The sequence below is a fragment of the Plecotus auritus genome (genome assembly GCF_963455305.1).
Source record: "Plecotus auritus genome assembly, chromosome: 5".
Classification (NCBI taxonomy): Eukaryota; Metazoa; Chordata; class Mammalia; order Chiroptera; family Vespertilionidae; genus Plecotus; species Plecotus auritus.
In genome coordinates, this window is record NC_137776.1 from 92,897,207 (window position 1) to 92,912,013 (window position 14,807).

Genomic DNA, 14,807 nt, shown 5'->3' on the forward strand with positions numbered 1-14,807 from the left:
GAGTTGCTTCTGCATCTGAGAGTGAGCACATTGAAGGTGAGGATTGATCCTGGCTCCCACACTCAACATCATGCCAAGTGTTTTGTGGGTGGTCAGTGAATGTGGGATGAGTAAAAAAATGCATTAGCATTTACTTTTATTTACATAACTACTTGATTTTGATGTTACTATTGTAACTACTGTCAGTACAGCAAGTCTTTGAATGACATCCCTTTTGTTATAATAGTGATGAAATCCATAGGAACTTAACTCTTGTATATAACAAGTAGCATATGGTAAAACTGGTTTGGTTTTGCTTAAAAATCACAGAACTGCCTGGCTGGTGTGAATCAGTGGTTGACCATTCAACTATAAACCAAGAGGTCATGGTTTGATTCCCAGTCAGGGCATAGGCCTGGGTTTCTGGTTCCATCCCCAGTAGAGGGCACAGAGGCAGCCCATCAATGATTCTTTCTCATCATTGATGTTTCTATCTCTATCTCCCTTCTGAAATCAATTAAAAAATATAAAAAATAAAATCATAGAACCTATTAACTACAATAAATAAAGACTTACTGTATACTCAAGTTTTACTCTCAAGGAGTGTGTGAGAGACATGGCATAGAACCTTCCTCTCTGCTTTACCAGACCAGTCCCTCTCCCCCACTGGACCTGTGGAGGAGAAGAAGCATGGGTACAGGGGGCTCAACAGAACACCATTCCCCACACTCCAACTTCCATGGCATTCTCCCTGAACTGACGATTCGTTTGTCTCCTGCAAGAGATATTACTATCATTCTACCTCACTTAGCCTTTTCCCAAGACTTCCAGCGCTGATGCCCTCACAGAGTTGGGAAGCTACTTATTTCTGTCTTGCTGTGTAGCACTTGTTCCCCTGGGCCCTCAAACAACACTGAACTCTTCCTGTGTCCCACACATTTCCTTACGGAAACTACTTCAGTTTTCATTGATGGCCTCCCATCTCAGAACTCGGGCCTTGTGCATGGGTTGAGCTGGTGGGACAGAGGCCATGCCATCCCCTTCGTGGTTGCTCTCTCTCAGTGCTTGTTCATTTAAGTCACTTTTGTCTTGCAGTCTTTCTGTCATGCCACATGCTATCTGAAGGCCAGAGGTGGCCGGTTCCTCAGACAGACCAGACTCCGAATCCCATAGTATCTGAATCCCAGAGTCTCTAAATCTGGGACACAATTTCTACAGTGATAATCCATCAGGAATGAAGTGACAAGGCTGAAATAGAGAATGGTCAACAACATGGTGAGAACAGGAGCCCAGTTACTGCTCTAGTGGACCACATTGTTGCCGTGAGTCAGCATCACCTGCAATTGGAAGCACACAGCATCAGGGCAGTCCTGCGCTGCATGCCAGCCTCTCTTCCCTCCACCTATGTGTAGTTGGGCAAATGTTATAACTCTTTCAGCCTCTGATGTCTTATCTGAAAATGACAATCATACTACACTCCTCACGTTGTGAATATTAGAAATGAACACAACACCTAAAACATAATGGATGCTCAACTAATATGATGGCTCCCTCACCATTCATTTTGAAGAACTTTATAATCCAATGAGTGAGATAAAACTATACCTAAACCTTACCAATTAAGATTAAATTAAGTATTTTAAAAAAGAGGAAATAACTTCTCTGCTTTAAAGACTCAACTTAAGTGGAAGGCAGGGAAATGTTTTCCCTCAATTAGGGAGAGGGCAAATACACCAACTTATTAGTGAAATCTGAGTCAGGAGAGGTTTTAGAGAGTTCCTGACATAGCTCCTCATCCCCAAAGCCATTAAAAATTATTCTGGAGAGTTCTTCTAATTAATATTCATGCCTTCCACAGTAGTAAGGGGGCATTCCAGAGCCATCAACCTCTGAATTATTGGCTGTGAAATGCTCAAGGGCAAACAGTGCTATGAGCTATAGCTCTGCTCAGTTATGCCCTCACCCTGATAAGGATCCATCAGGGCCCCATATGCTATAAGAACTACCTGGGTGCTAATTTGTGACTCATGGAAAGTGGAAAAGAGGAGTTCTACACAGATTTGGGAAAATACCTTGGAAAGCCCCAGTTGAAGGCATCAGAAGATGCTATTTAGAGGGAGTAAGACTGAGAAAGATACCCTTTTGAACTTTATGGAACATAATACTATTTGTTATGCTTTCAGAACCATATTATGACTTGTTTCTCCAATAAATCCATTACCTGTTTGATCATTTACACTGTTTAACTGGAATAAAAAATTATCTAAATGTTATAAAAATAGCTCAGTTTTAGCAGAGTTTCATCAGAATGATTTATTTCCCTTGCTCTTTTAGCAGATATTTTTGTTTTAAATGGCTGGTCTGCAGGGACCCACAAAAGATAAAAAGGAAAACTGAGAGTATCGATTGTTTCTGAACTTGGTATCATTAGGCTCAATGGTGGATGCGATAGGGAAACGAACCCATGTCAGGAAGGTGTGAGTTATGAGCACTGACAGCAGTGAAGGACTACCTTCTCCTATGGGAGAAAGCTGGGGATTAATAAGGAAGGGAGAAGGAGGGTAGGAGAGAAAAATAAACAGAAATGTGTTTCCCAGATGGAAAAGCTTCTGAGTCACTTTGGGCAGGTCACTTGAATAATTTCCTCGGTATCTCATATAAAATAAGAATACCACTGTGTTCAAAATATTTTTATAAGTATTAGGGATAATATATGTAAGTTTCTTAGAGACCAGGTCAAGAATGTAGGTTCCTTTAAACTAATTATTACATTGTAAATTTCATCTGCACAAGGTGATGTCAAGGGCATGCCAGTGGGTTACAGGCATGGTAGTTGGACTCATCTGTATGGCCACCAGGCACTGTATTATAGTGGGACATGTGGGAATTTAAAGCCAGAGTACATTCATCTCACCCTACTTGGGGTCTTTGGGAAAGTCAATCAGCCACAGCCCCGAGTCTCCCTGAAATCTCCTAGCTGAGTAGGCCAAATATGCAAAGCCCTGACTCTCTCTACCAAAACATTTTCCAGGGTTATGTTTTCAATGAGCAACCACGAGGATGAGGTCACGTCTCTGTTGAAGACAAAGAGTAGATTGGCTTACTGCTTGCTATAACATGATAGATTTCTGAAGCCCCATGTGATACAAACACACTGCATGCACAGTATCCACTTGAGCCCATGGTGGGATTTGGGAAAAAGGAATGTAAATTGTGTTACTTGTGCTGTGCGCAATAAAGTTCTTTGTTTCTGACCCAGAAGTATTGTTTCTTCTGCCAGCATCTATAAAACAGTAATAGGCTTAATAGCTGGCAAGGACAAAATCAGATCCCAGACTTGATAATGTCAGAAGTCAAATTATTTTATTCCTCACATTTATGGTTTGCTCATCTGTAGAATATAGACCATAGTAGTAGTATTGAAGGATTGGCATGAGCATTTAATAAGTTATTAAATGTTAAAGGTCTGGTCCAGTTCTTGAGCCACTATTGAGTGGTTGGATACTTTCCACAGCCTCCAAGCTATGTGGACATTGCCTGGTCATTGCTACAGCAGGTCAGAACCCCACCTCCTAACAGATCATTAATTTCTTCTCCCCCCGCTGTGTTATTTCACCTTACCATTGGATGCTAAGTGGCTTGAGGACAGGGTCTGCATTGCATGTGTCTTTTGTAATCTTAGTTGTGTTTAACATAGCGTCACAAAGATTCACAGCACCCAGAAAACACATATTTGAGTATTGCTTAATGGGCATCTAGCTCTGACCTTCAAGTAGGGCCTTAAACTTCATGAACATTGACAGTCCTGTTTCACGTGTCTCATTTTTTTTTTCCTTGGGAGACAAAGACATCATCAGTATATTTTTAAAATTATAAGTGCTTGAAATTATAAACTGACAAAATAATACCATAGGTTTATTGAATGTTCTTTGAATATCAATTACTAAATTTGCATCTCTTTTAGCTTCCCAATATCTTTTAAAATATTTTTCTAATTCTTTTACAGATTAGACAACCAAAGCTCAGCAAGATTGAGTAAGTTTTCCAAAGTTACACAGCTACTAAGTTATATACACAGGGTTTGAGTTTAGTGCATTCAGACTCCAGAGTTGTGTTGTGCAACATGATAGCCACTAGTCATATATCATAATTTAAATTAAAAATTTTAAAGTTAATAATACTTCTATTTCATAAATATAGAAATGAAGGCTATGAAAATCAAGACATTACCACAAGGTTAGAATGTTAGCAAGTGACAGAACCAGGATCCAAATTTAGGACTCTTTGCCAAACTGGTGCTATGGGTCTCTCTGTAGGTGCACAGCTTCTCTGTACCCAGGATATATGACTGCTTCCGTTTGTACTTTATGCTTAGCCTTATTCAGCTGAGTGACTGGAGCTCTAGACCCCAAGAACCCCAGGGAATAGTCTTCCTATCAATTTTATCTCATTCTATGTGACAGAACAGCAGATAATATGCTGTCTTACAAATAATTGATGACCAATAATTCTTGGTAGCAATTGATATTGTTAGGGACATGAAACAGAGTTGTTACAGAGATAAAAACAAATCTGGAATCTGTGGATGGAAAAGCTGTCTTACAGCTGACAGATTTGGGCACTAAATATTCTCCATAGGCTGAGTGAGTGCTCAGTGAAAGACAAAGACCAGGAATATTACAGAAAACCAGAGAAGCCACAATAGGTAACGCTAGCTGTGGATAGAGGGCAGTCAGGAAACCTCAAGAAATGGGGCACTAATGGGGCCTTGAAGGATGCCTGAACTTGGAGGGCAAACTTCTTAACAAAGTAAGTCTTTGCTTCCCATTCTAACCTGATTTCCTAATGATTCACAATATTTAAAACTCCACATTGCTTACATTTTCTTATACACATTTGGCACTTCTTGCTTACCTGTATGTTTCTGCTCCTATATTTACCCTAATAATATACTTAACTAATTCTTCCTAATGAGTTATCTCTTAAGTCATGCATAATCCATCCCCTTAGGAATGATTAGTCACTCTCCTTTGTGCTATCCAAGAATCCTGGGCTTATTTATAAAACTACACTTATCTGATTTCTTTATGTTTCTGTTTCCCTGGATCAGTTAGGTTTTTGCTACTTAAAAAAAAAACACAACTGAATACTTAGTGTCTAGAGGCCCAGTGCACGAGTTCATGCATGGGTGGAGTCCGGCCAGCTTGCCCAATCAGGGCTGATCGAGCTGGGTCACAAAAAGGGAGGGGGCCGTGGGTGGTTGACCAGTTGGCCCCACCCCCTGTTGAACTCATGGTTGAAGGGACACTTTGCATATTAGCCTTTGATTATGTAGATCATGAATCTGAGTCAGCTGATCTGAGTTGGACTTGTCTGAAGTCAGTTTGTGGGCAACCTGGAGTCTGGCTGATTAAAGATGGCCTTATTTAAATGGCTATTGGTTGGGGGACAGAAGAACTGCACCATATTTCTTCCCCAAATTCAGCCTGCTTGCCCAGTTTATAATTAGGACACTGGCAGAGTTCCAGGAGGAAGAGCAGAAGCCTAGGAAACCTTTTGAGGTTCAGGTTTGGAAATGCCACAATGCATTTCTTATGCTGCACTGCATTAAAAGACCCAAAGCCTCCCCTCCCCCGACACAAAGAGTGGGAGTCCTATTGCAAAGAGGTGATACTTGCAAGATTATTATTAACTAGAGGCCCAGTGCATGAAATTCGTGCATGGGGCAGGGGTGTCCCTTAGCCCAGCCTGCACCCTCTCCAATCTGGGACCCCTCGAGGGTAGTCAAACATCCCTCTCACAATTCAGGACTGCTGGCTCCCAACTGCTCGCCTGCCTGCCTTTCTGATTGCCCCTAACTGCCCTCCCCTGCAGGCCTGGTCCCCCCCAACTGCTCTCCCCTGCAGGCCTGATCACCCACAACTGCCCTCCCTTGCAGGCCTGGTCCCTCCCAACTGCCCTCCCCTGCTGGCCATCTTGTGGTGGCCATCTTGTGTCCACATGGGGGAAGGATCTTTGACCACATGGGGGCAGCCATCTTGTGTGTTGGAGTGATGGTCAATCTGCATATTACTCTTTTATTAGATAGGATAGAGGCCTGCTGCATGGATGGAGGCCAGTTGGTTTGCCCTGAAGAGTGTTCCGGCTCAGGGTGGGGGTTCCCTTGGGGCATGGGGTGGCCTGGGAGAGGGGCCTGTGGTGGTTTGCAGGCTGGCCATGCCCCCCAGCAACCCAAGAGGAGGCCCTGGTATCTGGGGTTTATTTATCTTCTACAATTGAAACTTTGTAGCCTGGAGCGGAGCCAAGCCTTCTGCTTGCTCTGTGGCCGCAGCCATTTCTGTTGGGATTTATGTATCTTCTATAATTGAAACTTTGTAGCCTTAAGCGGAGGCCAAGGCAGGTCAGGGCTGCAGAAACTTGTCTTCCTCCATCTCTGGGGGCAATACTAACCTCCTGCTCTCTCCAGCTCTGTGGCTGCCACCATTTTTGTTGGGATTTATTTATCTTCTATAATTGAAACTTTGTAGCATTGAGTGGAAGCCTGGGCCCACCAGGGTGTGTGGAAAGCTTGGCTTCCTCCATCGCCGGGGAAACCCAAGCCTCCCTCCTGCTCTCTCTGTGGCGGCAGCCATCTTGGTTGGGGTTAATTTGCATCCTCACTCCTGATTGGCTTGTGGGCATGGCTTGTGGGTGTAGCGCAGGTATGGTCAATTTGCATATTACTCTTTTATTAGATAGGATGAGATATACCACATTCCTTGGTATCTTTCTCATCAACAGGAAGGGGAACTGAGTTTTACTCATCTATCTATGTCCAGAACCCACCAGAAGTTAGAACTTTGTGCATATTTTATGATGGGTGCTGATACGTGGAAAATATTAGAGAAAACAACCCAGGTGGAGAAACCAGGGAATGGAACAAGTCATGTATATAGATTGTTACTATGGAGATAGTTGCCCTAGATGAGGACCTTTGATTCTTCCACTACCAGGCCAAACCTGGAAAATAACCACCTCCTTATCTTTCTCCTTTCCCATATATTTCATCTTCCCTTTCACTGACATCCACTCCTCTCCCAACACACACACACAAAGATATGGCTCTGAGGATACTCCTGTTAAATACTCTTTCTTAATACATACATTGATTTTTACCACTTGTGTGCTTTCTACTAAGATTAACTGGGTTGAACAGGTGTGAAATGTGAGGGTCATGTCCTATCATGCAAACTTTTTTTCCATATTTCCTTTGAGCCACTTCTTGCCCCCCCTCTTCTCAACAGCTTTCACTTGAGATCAGAGTGTAGGGGAAAGTCCCAAGAAAGAGGGAGCTATACACATGGACTATGGAAACAAGTAGTCAATACAAGGTTAAAAGCAAATATGTCCTATAAATTCTCTCATAAAGATCCATTTTGCTCTTGACCATTGTTTCTGTTCCTTGGGAGAGAGAGACAGGCTTGAGTATAGCTACCCCTTAAAAGATTTTCCCAAATTATATTTCATAGAAGTATTAAGATCAAATATAGGGAAAGAGTTTCTATGGTCTAAAATCTTTAGGACACTTTGAGGCATTTTTCAAATTATAACTTCTTCATGGAAATTCATGTTCCATGCATGCTATTCCCAGTGTTACTCACACTTATTTCACCAGTGAAAACTATGGTAAAATCTATGAATTTTCGTTGAAACATATTTTAGAAGATGCTGCACCAGTTTTCAGAGCATGTGAGGATTATCACTGGTACCTAATGAATTACCTCCAAATTTAGTGGTATAACAACCATTTATTATGTTAGCAGATTTCCAATATCAGGATTTCAGACAAAGTTTGTCAACAATGGCTTGTGTATGCTTCGTAATATTTGGAGTTTCAGCCAAAATACTGAAATCCTGGTCATCTTAAGGCTCACTTACTCACAAAGCTATTGATTTATACTGGGTATAGCCTAAGACTTCAGCTAGAGCTGTTGACATGACTACCTACGTGTGGTCTCTCCATGTAATCTGTGTGTCTCACCGCACAGTGACTGAGCTCTCAGAGTGGACATCTGGAGAGAGCCAAGTATAAGCTATATAATCTCCTATGATCTAGCCTTGGAGGTCATGTGATGTCATATTCTATTCATAAAGGCAGTAACAAAATCTTCTGTGATTCAAGGGGGGAAAGAAATTAATTGAGAATAGCAAAGCTCTAGAAGCATGTGGGACTGGAAATTGCTGAAACAATCTACCATAGCTGGCTGAAAGGATATGGGCTTAATAAGACAGAGAATTGGGTAGAAAAGCAGTGAGAAGATATTTTTTAAAATAGAAATTAAAAACACAATATTCTAATTGGTTCATATAAATCATCATTGAATACATTACAGCCACAGACTCTATTGTCACAATGAAACAGCCCAGCATCTGGGAGTTATGAAATCAATAAGTGAAAAAAATTTTTTTTACAATATCGACAAGGATCCTTTCATGCTCATTCTTAGATGTTTCACTGTATTGTTTGACCAGCAATTCAAGAAAATGTTCTTCAAGACTCTAGTCAGAAACTTAAATTCAACTGATGTCTGTTTCACAGCTGGGAGACGGAGTCTGCTACATCTGCTGACCTATGAAGAGCCTGATAACATATGTATTATATTTAATAGATAATATTGAAAATTAAAATACAATAACGTTAGAAATATTACATAATATAAACTTTTCCAGTCTTCAGCAACTTTTGAGAATAATCTTGGTTAACACAGGCCCTCCAGCTTTCAAAAATGTCTTTCTTAGGAATGTCTTGATGTTTCAGAGAAGATACATGCTCCTCAAAACTCTGATCTTACTGGAAAAATCCAGTGCCTGGGGGGAGTTTTATTGTCTATCAATCTATACTTGACATTGCTGGAGCCAGCAGTGCCCTGCTGGGCATCGAGTGATGCCCTGGGCATGGACGCCACTGGAGCCTGTTGGGAATCCTGCACAGTATTTTAATCATTAAAAAATTGAAATTGCAATTTAAAGGCTCCCCAAAAAGAAATCTTCAGACATGGTGGTTTTATTGTAGAACTTTACAATGCTACTAATCATTTCAAGAATTAAGGTCAATGTTGGACTATCTTTTCCAGAAAACATTCCAACTCATTTTATAAAGCTAATATTACCCTGATAACACCACCAGACAAAGATATTACAAAAAAAAAACTATAGACCAATATTTCACTTGAATTTAGACATAAAAATGATCAGCAAACTTTTAGCAAATCTTACCTTTTACAAAAATTAACTCAAAGTGGGTCAAAAGTGAAATTTTAAACATAAAAATCCAAAGCTTTTACCAAAAATAAATAGAAGAATATCTTCAGGACCTGTGGTTAGGCAAAGACTTTTAGGATGACACAAAAAGCCTGGAAAATGAGGAAAAATGATAGATCTGATCTCATCAGAATTTAAAATGTTTGCCCTGAGAAAAATCCTGTGAAGAGAAGGAAAAAACAAGCCACAGACCGGGATCGGGCCTAAATGGGCAGTTGGACATCTCTCTCACTATCCAGGACTACTGGCTCCCAACCACTCGCCTGCCTGCTCAATTGTCCCTAACCGCTTCTGCCTGCCAGCCTGATCACCCCCTAACCACACTCCTGCCAGCTTGATCGATGCCTAACTGCTCCCCTGCTGGCCTGGTCACCCCTAACTGCCCTCCCTTGCCAGCCTGGTCACCCCCAACTGCCCTCCCCTGCTGGCTCGGTAACCCCTAACTGCCCTCCTTTGCCAGTCTGGTTGCCCCTAACTGTCCTCCTCTGCCAGCCTGGTCACCCCCAACTGCCCTCCCCTGCAGGCCTGGTCCCCTCCAAATGCCCTCCCCTGCAGTCCTGGGTCTCCCCCAACAGTCCTTCCCTGCCAGCCTGGTCACCCCTAACAGCCCTCCACTGCAGGCCTGGTCCTTCCCAATGGCCCTCCCCAGCCGGCCATCTTGTGGTGGCCATCTTGTGTCCACATAGGGGCAGCCATCTTTGACCACATGGGGACGACCATCTTGTGTGTTGAAGTGACAGTCAATTTGCATATTACTCTTTTATTAGATAGCATATAGATAACATTATTTTTTTAAAATTTAATAAATCTTTATTGTTCAGATTATTAAAATTGTTCCTCTTTTTTCCCCCATAGCTCCCCTCCACCCAGTTCCCACGCCACCCTCTGCCCTTACTTCCCCCCCCACTGTCCTCATCCATAGGTGTACGCTTTTTGTCCACTCTCTTCCCACACCCCCCACACCCCTTTCCCCCTGAGAATTGGCAGTCCACTCCCTTTCTATGCCCCTGAATCTATTATATTCACCAATTTATTCTGTTCATCAGATTTTTTATTCACTTGATTTTTAGATTCACTTGTTGATAGATACGTATTTGTTGTTCATAATTTTTATCTTTACCGTTTTCTTCTTCCTCTTCTTAAAGAATACCTTTCAGCATTTCATATAATACTGGATTGGTGTTGATAAACTCCTTTAGCTTTTTCTTATCTGTGAAGCTCTTTATCTGACCTTTAATTCTGAATGATAACTTTGCTAGGTAGAGTAATCTTGGTTGTAGGTTCTTGCTATTCATCACTTTGAATATTTCTTGCCACTCCCGTCTGGCCTACATAGTTTCTGTTGAGAAATCAGCTGACAATCGTATGGGTGCTCCCTTGTAGGTAATTAACTGTTTTTCTCTTGCTGCTTTTAATATTCTCTCTTTGTCTTTTGCTCTTGGAATTTTAATTATGATGTGTCTTGGTGTGGTCCTCTTTGGATTGCTTTTGTTTGGGGTTCTGTGTGCTTCCTGGACTTGTAAGTCTATTTCTTTCACCAGGTGGGGGAAGTTTTCTGTCATTATTTCTTCAAATAGGTTTTCAGTATCTTGCTCTCTCTCTTCTTCGGGCACCCCCATAATTTGGATGTTGGTATGCTTGAGGTTTTCCCATAAGCTCCTTACACTATCTTCAAATTTTTGGATTCTTTTTTCTTTTTGCTTTTCTGGTTGAATGTTTTTTGCTTTTTTGTATTTCAAATCTTTGACTTGATTCTTATGGTCTTCCAGTCTGCTGTTAGGTCTCTGTATAATATTTTTTATTTCAGTCAGTGTATGTTTAATTTCTAGTTGGTCCTTTTTCATATTCTCAAGGGTCTCGCTAAATTTATCGGCCTTTTCTAGGAAATTCTTGAAAAACCTTATAACCATGGTTTTGAACTCTATATCCAGTTGTTTGCTTTCCTCCATTTCTTTCATTTGTGATCTTTGTCTCTGCATTTTCGCTGCTTCCCTGAGTTGGTAGAGTAGCTTTGTGTGCTAGGTGTCCTATAGGGCCCAGTGGCTCAGCCTCCCCAGTTACCTGAGGTGGACACTCTTGGTGCACCCCTTTGTGGACTGTGTGCTCAGCCTTGTTGTAGTTAAGTCTTGATTGTTGTTGGTATCACTGGAGGAATTGACCTCCAGGCCAATTGGCTGTGAGGATCAGCTGTGTCTACGCTGGGAGAACTTCTGTGCTGGAGACACCCTTATGAGACAAGACTTGCAAAATTGCAAAAGCCTCTGTGCTCAGCTTGGATGGGGTGGAGTCTCAGGGTGGAGCAGACAGCCTTGGTTTCCCATCAGCCCTGCCCTATGAGGCCCCTGGGTCTCAGTGTCCCTCGGTAATTGCTGCAAGCACCACTGAAAGAAAGCCGCCCTCGAGTTTTGCCCACTGCCAGACAGTCCAGTTTCTCCCCGAATGAGTCAGGGTTCCCAGAGTCTCGCTCAGAACTGGAGTTCAGCACAGTCGGGAGCTTTCGTCTCCCTCCTGCTTGAGAAAGCCAGCCACGCACTCAGCTGCCAGTCCTCTCCACCTGTGCGCGTCTCCATACCTCAGCCTTTTGCAGCTCTTCTGAATCTCAATGTGCTTTTCTTTCTTTTTTTTTTTTTTTAGGGTTTTAAAATGTATTTATTTAGTTCATAAAAAGACACCTCCCCTCTCACACCCTGCCAAGTCTTCATCCATGCATTTTCATGACCACATCCTGTTCTGCAGCTTCTTTTATGGCCCAAATTATATCATGTTTCTTGCTGGAGTCCAGGCAATTGAAAATAGAATCACATCTGGGGAAATTAACAGACCAACAGTGGCAAACAAAATACATTCAATGGGAAAATAAAACGTTTGTTACAGGACTGCAACAACATAGAGAACTTCTCAGTAGTGCGCTTCACCAGTGGTGGCAGCAGCAGCAGCAATGTTAGCGTTTCTTTCTGCCTCGAGTTCAGAAACCAGCTGGACTATCTCTGGGTGACAGAATTTTCCTGCTGTGGAGTCATAGAAGTCCTGCAGTCTCCCAGGTTTGTTCTCCAGGTCTTCATATTCAGATGCCTGAAGAATCATCTCACATTGGTCCAGCTGCTTCACAAATTTGGCCTCTGCGCTAGATTGGGTCTCATACTCTTCCCAGAGTTCATAGATCTCCTTTCCGAGATCCTTGGATAGAAGCTGGGTTAGCTGCTTCATAGCTTCCTCTTCTCGCCTATTTTTTTTTTTCTTTGGGGATGTTATCTGCTGGTGCTACGTCCCCAACAATGCATTCTGCCATATCGTGAAACAGGGCTAGGCGTACACATCTGTCTTTGTTCAGATGATCATCTTTGGTCACCAAAGCCATAAATGCCATCCTGTACATGTGATCTGACATGCTGTCTGGCCTCTCGACAATTCTGTACACCCAGCCAGTCTGTGGGACTCTCTGCTACGTAAAACAGAAAGGCTCGATCTTCCCCCATCCAAGTGCCAGCCAGGCCCCACCGAGCTGAGCTCCCAAGATGGGGTGTTCAGGGCAAATCTGCAAGACCAAGGGGTGCTCGGAAGCCACCCCACCCGCCCAGTGGTGGGGTCCTGCCCTCCGAGGGTACCAGGGCTCAGGGCAGATGCAGGCCAGGGCGAGGGGGCCGCCCGTCACTGAGCCCACACACCCCTCCCTCCGAAACCTAGGCAGCTACCCCAACCCGGACACTCGGCCATTTAGACCCCACTCAGCCGGGGTCGGTGGGCCTGGCAGCCCCGACACCCCGTAACCACCCATTCGCTTCCACCGCCTGCCGCCAGCATGGGCAATGGCGCCCGGAGGTGTTTCCTGCCCAGGCTGCGGAGCAGGGGCCGCAGGGGCAGGGAGCTCATAGCCGGAGGCTGCCCTGCCTCTCCCTGCGGGGCCCACCCTACTCGGTCCCAGAGTGCTCGTTGGTGCTCCCTCATCTTGAGCTGCCCCACCAGCCACAGGAACTGCAGCAGGTTCCAGGCACCGGGTTCCCAGCCGCCGGAGGAGGCCGAAGCCATGCGGCCACCGATCAGAAGGGCAGAGCGAGCTCAATGTGCTTTTCTCTTTCCTTCTAGTTGTAGAATTTCCACTCAGCCCCCTTTCCTGTGGTTCTGGATGGTGTTCATTTTGTCTTTTAGTTGTAGTTTTGAAATTGTTGTGCGAGGCAGCAGTTTAGGTGTTTACCTATGCCACCATCTTGGTTTCTCCCTAGATAACATTCTTGAAAAAAATTATTGAAATGTGGAGTAGATTAGTGATTGCCAGGGGTTAAAGGAGGGGATGGGGATCAGAGGTATGTGAATGTGGTCATAAAAGAGAAATGTTTGTGTTGATGGCAAAGGGTGTACTGGATTTTTTAATATTATTTCCTACAGCTGCATATGCACTTTAATTATCTTAAAATAATAAGTCTACTTTAAATAACCAGTTCTCTCTCAGTGACTGGGGTGTTATAGGTCTACTTGGGATAGTCACATCCTCATGAACTTTGTGTGCATTCTTCCTCGCGAAGCCTCTCATCCCTTCACTGGTCACCTCCAGAGGAGCTTGGCTCACCACAGGGCATGTCTTCTCCCCAACAGGGTATAGTTTCTGCAGCTCTCCAAAGGTTGGCTCCTAAGTGACCAATTTCTTTGGGGGCCAGACATGCCCAGTCAGGCTTGCACTCAGCAGCTATGGATAGTACCCTATCTTGTACTGACTGCAGGGCTTGAAGGTGCTGATGAGGCCAATTCCTTCAGTGACTTTACTTTAGAACAGAAATAATCAAGATTAAGACATGATAGGTCTCATGCTGAGGCAGGCTCTATTTTTATTAACATGTGGGCACTTTTATAAATTTTAACCCATTCTCCACTAGCCGTTCTGATATAAAAAAACATGATTTCTTAATGTTATTGCCCACTTTCCAGCTGCTTTGCATAGGACTTGTGTCCTCCATCCAGGAATCAAATAGTACTACAGTTCTCTGCATAGTAGCATTACCAGGTCCTATAAAGTAGCTGGAGGATGTGTTGTAAATGTTTCAACACTGACTCTGAGCAAAAAAGAATGTGTGTGTGTGTGTGTGTGTGTGTGTGTGTGTACATCCACACATTCATATAAATGCATATATATATATTTACACATGCTTATAATAGGTGGTACTTATGTAAGGCATGTATATAGCACACAATATACAAGTGATAAAATATACAGCACTCTATAGTATTGTAAATTCCATAGAGCAAATTGAGTCTTACAGAATGCTCTGTTGGTTTTTGCCAGACTCATATCTGTACCAACATACAGTTGCAACTGATGAACAAATGTAGTTCCCACATAGTGTTGGTTGATCTTTTCGTTGGCATTAACAAGCAAAATACAAAACTGAAAGAATAAAGACATATTGGAACTTCACTCATTCATGTGAACTGAGCACATTTTTTTCCTAATTCAAATAATGAGTTTTTAATACTGGAGAAATGTTTTCTAAATTTTTGTGCTATTTTCAATGGCTTGATTATAGACATAACATAAT

The 14,807-nt window shown here is 42.9% G+C and overlaps 1 pseudogene across 1 annotated transcript; it reads right to left on the reverse strand.

Annotated features, from left to right (window-relative positions):
* Positions 1 to 12,177: 12,177 nt before the first annotated feature.
* LOC308248252 (5'-deoxynucleotidase HDDC2-like) lies at positions 12,178 to 13,305 on the reverse strand (annotated as a pseudogene). Its single transcript has 2 exons — positions 13,225 to 13,305; positions 12,178 to 12,718 (listed from the first exon to the last, which is right to left on the reverse strand). The product of its transcript is annotated as a 5'-deoxynucleotidase HDDC2-like (transcript).
* Between the last annotated feature and the right edge of the window lie 1,502 nt (positions 13,306 to 14,807).